This window comes from Dysidea avara, chromosome 12, assembly GCF_963678975.1.
Source record: "Dysidea avara chromosome 12, odDysAvar1.4, whole genome shotgun sequence".
NCBI classification, from domain to species: Eukaryota; Metazoa; Porifera; class Demospongiae; order Dictyoceratida; family Dysideidae; genus Dysidea; species Dysidea avara.
This window is the reverse complement of record NC_089283.1, coordinates 17,443,290-17,455,492: the sequence shown is the minus strand read 5'-3', so window position 1 is coordinate 17,455,492 and position 12,203 is coordinate 17,443,290.

The following is a 12,203-nucleotide window of genomic DNA, read 5'->3' as shown; positions in this document are numbered from 1 at the left end:
TGGAGTTGTGGTTTCAATTATGATTATGGCATTGTTATGCTGACTTTGAAGTGGTTGATACTTTTGAGTTGATGACACAACCATCAGAAAGTTGTTGTTTAGCCGAAATTTGCTAACCTGAGCAAAGTAACTATGCACTTCAAAGTAAGCACCAGTGAATACTGTCCATCCAACAGTACAGTGTATGTTTTAAAAGTTCAAAGTACTCTGTATACATTACAAGGCTTTAAAAGATTACAAAACAACACAAAACTTAGTTAGATGTAATAATGCATGCAATAAAACTAAGTTTCCATGATGTATGGACAAACCCCACAGTGATTTTCATCCCCATTGGAGCTCACATCACGGAGTGATCCCCAGTTAAACAGACGTTGTTGTTTTGTGCCAGAGTTCTATGGGGGAATATATGGAGAATTTTTCAAATAAAATATCTCAGATATTGGAATGCCTAATTACATATAATCCCAGCAATTTTCATCAAAATCTGAGAGGTGAACTGTTAATTTGATACAGAATGATCCTTATGCATGTAGTTAACTCACATATCAAGAAGTTTGGCTCAAAAATGGCATGCAATTTGGGGACAAATTAGGTAATTAGCCCAATTAAGATCAAAGCAATTAAGCATGCAGCTGCAAATATTTTAACTTGCAATATTTCATTGATAAAGGCTTAACTGTTGTTGATTTTTCGCTTTTGTAGGTTTTGTGACATTTCTGATAACACAAATCATCTACAGACTGTCTATGCCATGTAGTAATAATTCATGACAGTTGTACTGGAGCATTGAATTTTTTTAATGCATACAGAATTTCTTTAATACAATCTTTGATAAAGCTTTAGATTAATCCTGGGGATTATTTACAGTTAAAGCATTGCTGTGCATGACTCATGTGAAACTAGACAGATCCATACCAAAACACAGCATTAGCTAATTTCGCTCAGAATCACTTGCATGTTTAACAACTGACTGGTATCATTTTGATATAGTTTATGCTATCAATGCTCACTTTGGCTTGTTAGAATCGCTTAAGAATAGGCTATAACAATCTAGCGGGATAATCCTAACACTGAGTCATGATGCACAAGATATGAATGAACACATATACCTGTACACTGTATGAGAATGCTCCAATGCTTCATAGGAAATGTACAGTGTTGGGCAAGTTACTTTGTAAAAGTAACTAGTTACATATTACATATTACTTACAACTGAACTATTTAGTTACAGTTACATATTACCCATAAAATAAAGTAACTGTAATAATATTACATATTATATTACTTTGTGTCCACAGCCTTAAGCTGTCACGTGTGAAACTATCACCTTATCACGAGACATGATTGCGTTGTTGGACAATATGCAAATTTTGGTTATAAGTAAGAAGCTGGTGAATAAGATCATTCAGTAGGCCTCGTTACTTTGTTGTGGCTAGGCGTTACTCAGAGGATAACTAACGAGATTAGTAACTTCGTTACTTGTAGTGATAATATTACGTAATATTAGACTCGTTACAGTAACTATATTACTTAGGTAACGCGTTACATTTGTAAGTAAAGTAGCTTGCGTTATATTACCTGTTTTTATAGCGTATTTCGTTATTATTACTTTATTACCACAAAAGTAATAATATTACATAACGCGTTACATAAGCAACGCGTTACTTCCAACACTGGAAATGTATTACGAATGATTGGGGTGGAAATGACAAGTGGAGTTCTAGCATACAATGTACATACACTTCATTTGGTATCATCCTGTTTGCGAAGAGCTGCTCTTTCTCAAGGTACTTGTGATCCATAATCCATGAAAAGATTAAAGTGTCAGTAGAATAGAAACTATTCAATTTTATAGTGAAAAAATCAGTGTACCTTGTGCAAATCTCTGCAAACTTCTTGATGTGCAATTAATGATGCTGACAGTGTTGGGAGTAACACGTCACATAAGCATAGCCAGATAGTATATTCTACGTACCATCAGTAATATCTATGACATAAGTAACGCGTTACATAATTATTACTTTTGTGGTGGTAACTAAAAAGTAATATAACGAAATAAGTTATAAAAACAGGTATAACATAACTCAAGTTACTTTTAGGAACTCCAGCCTGATTTTTAAATTTTGGAAAAATGGGCTTTTTATATGCTCAATAGATGGAGTATTGATTGCCGATCTCAGAAATATATAGTTTGTTGGGTTGGAATTAGCTACTTTAGCATGCATAACACTTAAAAACTGAAAAAGGTATATTTTCCGATACATTTTAAAGGGAAAATGGTACAATTGAATCAGGAAGCCACCCAGCAATCTGAACTATCTTGAAACTGCAGTTGCTTCTAACTGCACGTTTGTACATGAGAGTAAATTCAGGTCTTATCGGATCTCAGCGATCTTTGCATGCTTTGTGGTGAGCAAACATGTTTCACCTACTGCACACTTCTAATACAATGGTGTATACCCATAGGCAAGCGTGTATGTGACTTGAATTCTAGATCTCTTTAGTGTGACTGTTCTATTAGGATGACTGCTCTATTAGAGTATCTCGATCTCGCACTTGCTACACCAAGTTGGATTTCGTGTTTAAATCCGTGGCTTTAAGTCTGATTCTTCTACACCATTGAAGAGCCTTTCTAAGATGATTACTCCATCTGTACAGCGATTTTCAAAGCATTACCCCAAACGGTTTATCTGGTAGGCGTGGCAAGTAATCGTTTTTATGTTAGCTAATCTCGATTGTGTAATTGTTACACTGTTGGTTTTTTCGTTGTATCTTCCTGGTTTTTAGCTCGATTTCTTTCAAACCACAGAAGGTCTGAGGTTCAATAGTTAGCCTATCCACCCACCGACTTTCAGCTTCTTCCCATACGTGGTTTACCCTGTAGGCGTGACAACATATTGGTGTTATTTTTCGTGAATAATTGCTCATAACTCTTCGCCTTTTTATTGTATTCCAGCCAAAGTTGATACCGAGATGCGCCTTTATACCTCCCTTCTCTGTGCCAAATTTCAAGGCAATCGGATACGGCGTTCGCATTTTATAGCAGTTTTTGTAAGTGTGCGAAAAGAGGAAGAAAAATAAGAAAAAAAATCGAAACCAAGCCACTTTTTGAAGTCGAATATCTCGGGAACGCTTGAAGCGATGTCGCTTAAATTTGGTATGTGGAGTACTTACGTTTGCGGGCATGTCCACAGCAAAAATCGTCTTGTTTCATTAAGGCAGCACAGAGTTACAGAGGTGCGAAAATTGCTTTCTTCCTGTCAATATACCCACGGGTGTTGCGCGCCGGCTTCTTGGGCCGCACGACGTACACTACCGTGTGTCTTGATGTGGCTTTGTGATCAGTCAATTAACTAAAGAATTTATGTAACAGATGCTAGAGACTATAAATTTGCTTCACTGTTAAACTTGTCACAGAATTTGGAAGCGATGATGAGGGTTACAAGCCTTTCAGTTGTCCTCCTCCTGTTAAGCATAAATGAATTCTGCTTTGGCAGTACTGAAGAGGCCTTGGAGGTAGCTCCAGGAATATTCAGCATTAAGGCAGAATGTGATGGATTAAGCTTACCAGCCACCAGTACCTTTATACCTATTCATAACTTGATGACTACAATCCATATTTCTAAAGCTTCTGCGGTGTTTGTCCATTATCAGATTACAATGTGGACTAACCTAACTGACTTCCAAAGCAAGCTATTGATCAACTATGCTAATGCTGGATCACTGGTACACAGTGGTAAGCAAATCTTCAAAACTGCTACAGGATTTTATATGGACAACCTCAACCCTGGAGCTTATACTTTTATGGTGCAGTACAAGTCACCAGTAGCCATAAACGTGCCAGCTAATTATGACTGGCAGACTGCAATACTACAAATAGTTTGGGCTCAAGACGCTCAAGTTGCATCTGATAGCATCAAATGTTTTCCATCTGCTGCAACTACTACCAATACCTACAATATATGGGGTCCTATTAAAGATGTTGAAGCAGTCCTATATCTACCAAGTAACAGAGCTATACTTTCTGCTTATGACTTTTCTACAGAAATGTCATCTTCTAGTCATGTGGTCACTGCTTTAGATGTGGATGGATTTCATCAACATACAGCATCCTTTATAAAAGGCAACACTCAATTTCTTGATTTACATGGTGCCTGGGCTGGAAATGCTCGTCGTGGTGTTCATTATTTCAATATTCAATACCGTACTCCAACTAGTCTGTCCTTTGCGGATTGCAAGCAAAACTTTGAAAACAATAAGAACTTATATGCCATGATGCTGCCTTCATCTTGTAGTGCTGTTACTGTTAGTCCTGAATCAACTATTACCCTCAGCAACTCCAACAAATGGGCTCCAACTGATGTCACCAGTTCCTTTAAACTAACCAAGCAAAGTTTTGTTATCATCTTTTATCAGTATGCCGGGTTCGATGGTAACACTTATGTTGTCATGCGCCTCAGTATTGACTCCGTCCCACAGAAACACACTGTATCTCTGACTGGTAATACTGTTTATACTGGTAACTTTGGACTGTGGCAAGGACAACTCAACAGTGGAACTCATAAAATTACCTTAGATTATCGTACACCAACTAAAACGACTAATTATGTCCCATCAAACCTTGACTGGCCACAAGTGTATGGTTATGGTATTTGGATGAACAGAGCTTTGACAGTAATTACTTGTTAGTCACCAAAACATTGTGTAGAAGCTGCACGTATAGCAAACATTTGTGCACACATAGTCAGCAATAGTTAATATACTTCTTTGTACATTTGTATCTTCTGTAGTATTTAGTATATTTGTGTGCACATGTAGTCAGTAGTAGCTGATATTTTTTGTATCTTTGTATATCATCTGTTTCACTATTATTATCAAATTTTCCCACTCCAAAGAAACCATCACAATTGATGAAAATATGTACAACTAACAAAAGTGTGAGCATGCAACCTTGGGCAACATGCAACCACAATCAGGAACATGAATGGAACCAATGTGGGCTTGACAAAGAACAAAATACAAAAATAAACTATAAGCTACAATGTATACATATGTAAGTGCTTAACCTAACTAGTGTGCCACTCTTTACATTCCCTTGCTAGAAAAATTCTTCTAGATGCCATTATACTGGCAGAAGCAGCATCATCTAGACATTTCTTGATGGTAGACTTTGATGTACTCACTTCAGGGTGAACAAAATTTAATAAATTAAGCAGAATCTTGAGCTGGTAGTAAGTGGCCCAGTACTGATAACTCAATTGTTTCATAGTAAGTAGAGATGTTACAGCAGTCAAATTCAGCCAGCAACTGAAGATACTCAACTTTATATTGTTGTAATAACTTTATGATTGGATTTGTGATTCAAAACCACAACACAATTCAGCAAGTACATACTGCATATTCAGTGTTGGGACAGTTAGTAACTAGTTACATATTACTTGCAACTGATTCAGAACTATTTAGTTACAGTTACATACGTATAAAATAAATAACAATATTGCATATTATATTACTTTGTGTCCACAGCCTTAAGCTGTCACGTGTGGAACTACCACCTTATCACGTGACATGATTGAGTTGTTGGGCAATGTGCAAATCTTGGTTATAAGTAAGAAGCTGGTGAATAAGCTTCATTCAGTAGCTAGGCTTCATTACTTCGTTGTGGCTAGACGTTACTCGAGTGGATCACTAACGGGATTGGTAACTTCGTTACTTGTAGTAATAATATTACGTATTAGGTTCGTTACAGTAACCATATTACTTAGGTAACGCATTACATTTGTAAGTAAAGTAATAGGCATTCCAGTATCCGAGATTTTTAAATTAAAAAATTATCCGTATATTCCCCAATAGACGATATGCACACTCTATTACTCGAACGAAAAATGATCAATTAAGCGTAGACGGCGCGAAACTCGACGGTACCTTAAAAGCGGAAGTCCCATAAAAAAGTATGGGAAGCAAATGCGGCTCGAGCAATAACTCACCACTCGAGCTAAGGACAGGCCATCTCGCTTGCCATACACTTCTTTCCGTGCAAAAGAAGTGTATGGCAAGCGAGATGGCCTGTCCTTAGCTCGAGTGGTGAATTATTGCTCGAGCCGCATTTGCTTCCCATACTTTTGTATGGGACTTCCGCTTTTAAGGTACCGTCGAGTTTTGCGCCGTCTACGCTTAATTGATCATTTTTCGTTCGAGTAATAGAGTGTGCATATCGTCTATAGAACCTGTTTAACTTGGGATTGCTCCGTCGTCCGAGCTCCATGCAATGAGGATGAAAATCGCTGTGGGGTTTGTCCACACGCTGGTCATCATGAAATCTTAGTTTTAGCTATCGTGCGCGTTACATATTAGTAAGTTTTGTGTTGCCAGTTTTGACGGTAATCTTTTCAAGCCTTGCAACTGGCAATATAGACTATGTAGAATACTTTAGAACTTAAAGAAACGTACTGTTGGGGTGGAAGGCAGTCACTGGTGCTTACTTTAAAGTGTGTAGTCACTTCGCTCGAGTTAGCGATTTTCAGCTCCAGAGCAATTTTCTGGGTGGGGTCTATTCTACGGAACGGAACGGAACGGAACGGAACGGAATGATGGACTAAACTGCGGAACGGAATGCTTTCTCAGATTGAAGCTTGCAGCTTACCATTGCTGTACAAGTTATCAGTGGCACTTCCAGCAGGTAATCAAACGTACCCCAAGAAAGGTAAAACGAATTTAAGGATCGATTGTGGGTTCTTGTTGGTTGTGATTAGTAACGAAGTACTAATTGTGGGAATAGCTGACTCAGTGTGTTCATCTTCGGATATATCAAGTAGGGAACTTAATGCATGACTTGTTTTTACTAGTATGTGAGTTATTTTTACTTACTTGACTTTAGAATGTACAGTCTGAGGCCCAGCCTTTCTAATCGGCATAAATCAGTATGTGTATAGCTACACTACAAAGGAAACAAGTATGGTGACAAGCTGAATCAACTCAGTCTAAGCAGAATCTAAAGGAATTTTGTGCAGTGTGTGAGGAGCAAACATTCAGATACCTCAAGGAGGCTATATTGTGTGAACATCAATGATTCATTAACAGAGTAGTGGACGACTATTGTCAGATATCTCAGCCTGAGTACTGAGTTGAATTCTGGATGGGGTCTATTTTACAGAATGGAATGCTTTCTGAATCAACTTGCAGCTTGGCTTGCTGCAATCATTGCTGAAATTGCATTTTATCAGTGGAACCTCCAGGAAAATGGAATAGGATAATTATAAAACATTAATTAGGTGATTGTTTAGGTAATCATGACTTTATTCAGTCTAATAAACAGAATATATGGTTGATTGAGTGAGGTATCACTTTCAGAATGTTCAGACGACCAGTGATGAGATGCATGGATTCATCGAATTTTTGTTGTGGTTAGAGACATTAAATATCCAAAAGCAAACTGACTGTATAATATTAATTCACTTTCTTTATATTTTCTCAATTTTGAGCCTGTATACAAATAATTGAATTTTCCTTGTCAATAGAAATCCTAGAATAAGATGGGAGAGAAACTTATCTTTGTTTACCTATACTGTACAACCAAGAGTTCGTAATACTGATTTGTATGGGGGAGAGTGTCTAACTCAGTATGGCCTGTACAAACACCCTGCGTAAAGTTCACCTTTCATCAAATCAACACCTTACTGGGGGATAGAAAACTGTTGATTAGTGTTGCTGAAGAAGGTAAAGCCTTTGTTCTGAAATAAGGCCGAGGTGTTAGTTTAAGCAAGGTGTTTGGTGAATGCATTCAAGTTAGACACTCTCCACCTTATTATGAACTCTTGGTACAACTTCAAAGGAAAATGAAGAAAACATACAGATGAATCAATAAAATCACTACAGTAAGGTGAATTACAGACTAGTGAGATCTTGGTTAATTAATGACAGTGGTTGGAGATTAAGTGTGGTAGCTTCTTGTTCTTGAATATGTTGCAAAGTGGAAGTACAAATCAAAATGGGATATCAATTTCATTATGAAAAATTTGTATACATAGCATTACTATTTCATTTGTCCTCCACTTAAACATGCTACAACAGTACTAGTGTCAGTACATTGGCAGTGAGTCTACCTTGAAATTTCAACTCTAGAGTAGATCCAACACAGGACAGCCCGCACTGTAACAAATACATGTGATCCCATTGTAATTTCATGGACCAGCTGGACTGGGAATCACTTGAAAATAGACGAACAAATTTAACCTGTTTTGTTTGAAGTGAAGCATGTGAAATGTTACACTTAAGTAATCCTAGGATTCTTAGGTGGTATGTAATTAATGTGTGTTCCATTTCAGGTCTGACTAGATACATTGAAATTACACACACATCCTGGTCCAAATCATGTTTGCCTGGTGGCTACGGGCATGGTTTCACATGCGGCTTATAATAGAGATTTGGCTGATCTTGGAGTTTTGGCATTTAGCCTGATTCAAGACTAGCAGTCAGACACATCCTTGAATTGTGCAACAGATAAAATCAGCTCACTATTGAATACGGCATTAGTCCACTGCACCAGCTGTTAATATATAAATAACTCCATGCATACACTTCAGTGATGTTTGCAGAATATACCCTCCTTGCGGTCTGCCAAAATATTCACTCCTCACACACTGCACAAAATTCTTCAAGTTTTAATTCAGCTGGCTCTTTCCTGTTACCAGTATCTTTCTGCTTGCTTTATTTATACACTGACTTATGACTTGAAAGACCGGCCCAGGCGAATTTTTTTTTTGGACGCACTTCTGACTTACAAAATTTTTCATGTTCTGTGAACTTACCGTTTTTCTTTGTTTTACGGAAAGCAACATTGATGTTTGCGGATAAGGAAGAGGTCATACTGAAACTATTAACCCCTGTGTATTAAGTGTGTTGGTCGTCTTCAAAGACGTTGTGAACAAAGGACGAGACCTACCTGGATAGACATTTCTTCACTGCCGTTCGCCTGTCATCTCACAACACTGGCGTGACTCGATGGCTGAAAACTTCCGAGTGAAGACATGAAAGGATTGAAGGACACTTGTAAGAAGGTGTCACAAGTAATAAAGACAATTGGGAACTGAATGTGTAGTATGTGACTATTGAGAGCTGTAATGGTAGACTCTGGGTATCTAGATGTTTATAGTGTTATCTTTACAGCGACCAGAACTGAAGGTCTGCATGCATGTCACTAATTTTACAATATGTAACTACTCAGTGGATTTGAAAATATTGCTACTGTGTACTAAAGGAACTGTAGTGTTTTTTTGCTATAACATTTGTGGAGCTCCACTGCAGCCACTCCAAATAAATTTTCTGTTTCCCATCCACTGCCCGCATCTAGTTACTGTCAGCTCTAACTATTCCATTATTCCGTATTCTTCCATTATTTTCCAGTTATTCTTGCATACTGACAGACTCAGTAAAAGCTGTTTTGAAACAGTGACAACAGCGCTATCAAGTTGGCACAACTTCACGTTTGTGCTATTTTTGCAACTTAAAAAGGAAGGAACAAGCTTAAACATGCTTTTATGGTTGTGCTAGGCAAATAGTGGCTTGAAAAGCTGCCAATCACCTGCGTGTAATTATGCGGACAGGAAATAGAGAATTTATTTGAAGTGGCCTTAGCTATATACTTGCATAAGTTAGTGGTGAATATGTAGCAGTTGGTATAAAAAAGTTATTATGGTGAGTAGTGGTGGCAATATTGTGGTAATTCAGTGGCAGCTGGTTCCGGCCACCGTGGGCACATCCCCGAATCATTTAACACTATACCTTGATAGTCAAGCAACCTTGATTATAATTTTAGTTCAGATTTAGCCTTAATAAAATATATAATCTTTTGAGCATCAGGTTATAGAGGTTTCACTGTACTTATGTTAGCATTTATTACAAAATTGATGCAACAACTATTCAAACTTGACCACTACTCAGTATAAAACAATGTTTTTTTTTATTATGACACTGCTCAAATCCGGCCTCAGTTAAAGGTGTGGTGGTGTTTAGTTACATAAAAATGGTACTTGTATTATGCAAGAAGTATATAATTATACTTTAGCTAATTAAGGCTTATGACCTAATTAACATGGACATTTTATCATGAGGTGATCTTTCAACAAGGTCTTAAAATACACATGAACTATGTGTGGGACCTACTTGAGTTGGTCACTTTAAATGAGATAGTCTTATTACTGATCTTGTGTCGAGTATACCTGAGCTATGTTTGAGACCTAACTACTCAACATGGTAACTGTAATGAGGTGGTCTTATTAATGAGGTCATGTAGTACACTTTAGATCAAGTCTGGGATGTACTTGTCATGGTCATTGTAATGAGGTGGTCTTATTAATGAGGTCATGTAGCATACTTTAGATTATGTCTGGGATGTACTTGTCATGTTCATTGTAATGAGGTGGTCTTATTAATGAGGTCATGTAGTATACTTTAGATTATGTCTGGGATGTACTTGTCATGTTCATTGTAATGAGGTGGTCTTATTAATGAGGTCATGCAGTACACCTAAGATCATGTTTGGGATGTACTTGACGCTATAATGAGGTGGTCTTATTAATTAGCTACGTTTGGGACTTACTTGACATCCTCACTATAATGAGGTGGTCTCAATGAGGTTGTCAAGTACACCTTAACTATGTTTTGTTACTCAAAACTATGCATTATAAGGTATCACTATGTATGTATGTACCTGTCGTGTTCACGTGCTGATTTGGCTTCCACAAACACAAAATCAAACTCATCCTTTGAATTGCTGGCTAAATAGACCACCACATTCTGCTCTTTGTTTTATGGAACTGGAGAGTCTGGTTTCTGCAGCTTTGGCACCATGGCTTTATTGGAAATGATGTTTAGTGAGCTGGAAATCCATGAAGGGCCAGTTGCATATACACAAGAAGCCAGTACAATACTTACGCATTACTGTATATGCATACATGAGACAAACTTGGAGTGTGTGTATGAGGTCTGTAAAATAGTGTGCTAGGAAAAGTAAATGCTATCACATTGTTTTAAAAAACTGCTAAAGAGTTTACTACATAACTATATAATGTTGTACATAATAATCACTGACTCATAGAATATTCTTAACGTCAATGTAGTAATTAATATATGTGACTAGATTTGTTAGCTCCCGTACATATGTACATGCTTGTGAAATTCTCAGGTATCAAATTAAAGTGTTCAATAATGATAAAGCTATGTCCATCTATACCTTAAAATCAACCAGGTTGCTTGAAGACATCTTTCGTTTGACAGCCTTGTACAAAGGCAGCTGAATGTATTGCTAAAGTGGAGCAAGGGAAATTATGTATGGATGTAGCAATCAAGTTGCAGGGTAGTATACCAGAATTGCAGGTTGTGCTAACTAGTCAGATTTGGTAGATTCAATCAGATATTGCAAATCAATATAATATTATGGGCAAGAATTTTTTTTTAAATCTATAAAAGTAGTGTGGGCCAGTAGTATCAGTAGATGTGCAGCACAACCTCAATATCCAGCCAATCATTAATGGTCGTTACAATGATGTTCATCTTATCTCGAAATGTGTAGCTGAACTCAATGTGTATGCACACGTCTCCAATGACTGGCTAATTGACAATTGATTTCATTTTTTGGTCTCATCGTTACCCTTACATGTTTGATTATTGGGTGGACGTGGTATTTCTTCCTTTGTTGGTGAAATAGCCAGTACAATGATTTGACTGATTCTTGCCAATTATATTGATAGTCCTTATAAATTATCAAACCAAGGCCTTCAAAAATAATTACATGTGGTCTAAAGTATAACTGTGATTTAAATCTAAATTTTGAGTCGTAAAGTTAAGTAGTTAGGATTAAGTGTTACTTTACTGGGTAGTGCTAAAAGCCGGAACGGAATGGAACGGAACGGGGCGCGCGCCAAGTTAATGAATCGTTTTTGCAGATTGTACACCGTTTCTTACCATTACGTAGTGACTAGAATTGTGCTAAAGTTAGTTTTCTTCTGCTTGTAGGCATGCTAGAAATCGCTCGCTCGAAGTTTCTATTTAATGCCCACTGCACGAAAGCGTTTTACAATTACCTACGCTGAAAAACTATCATTTAACCTGCTAAACTATTATTTTGTAAGCACTATAAGCATATGATTCAACATACACTGTGGTTAACTCTCGTAAATTATTGCCCATGCTGGCAGACTTCA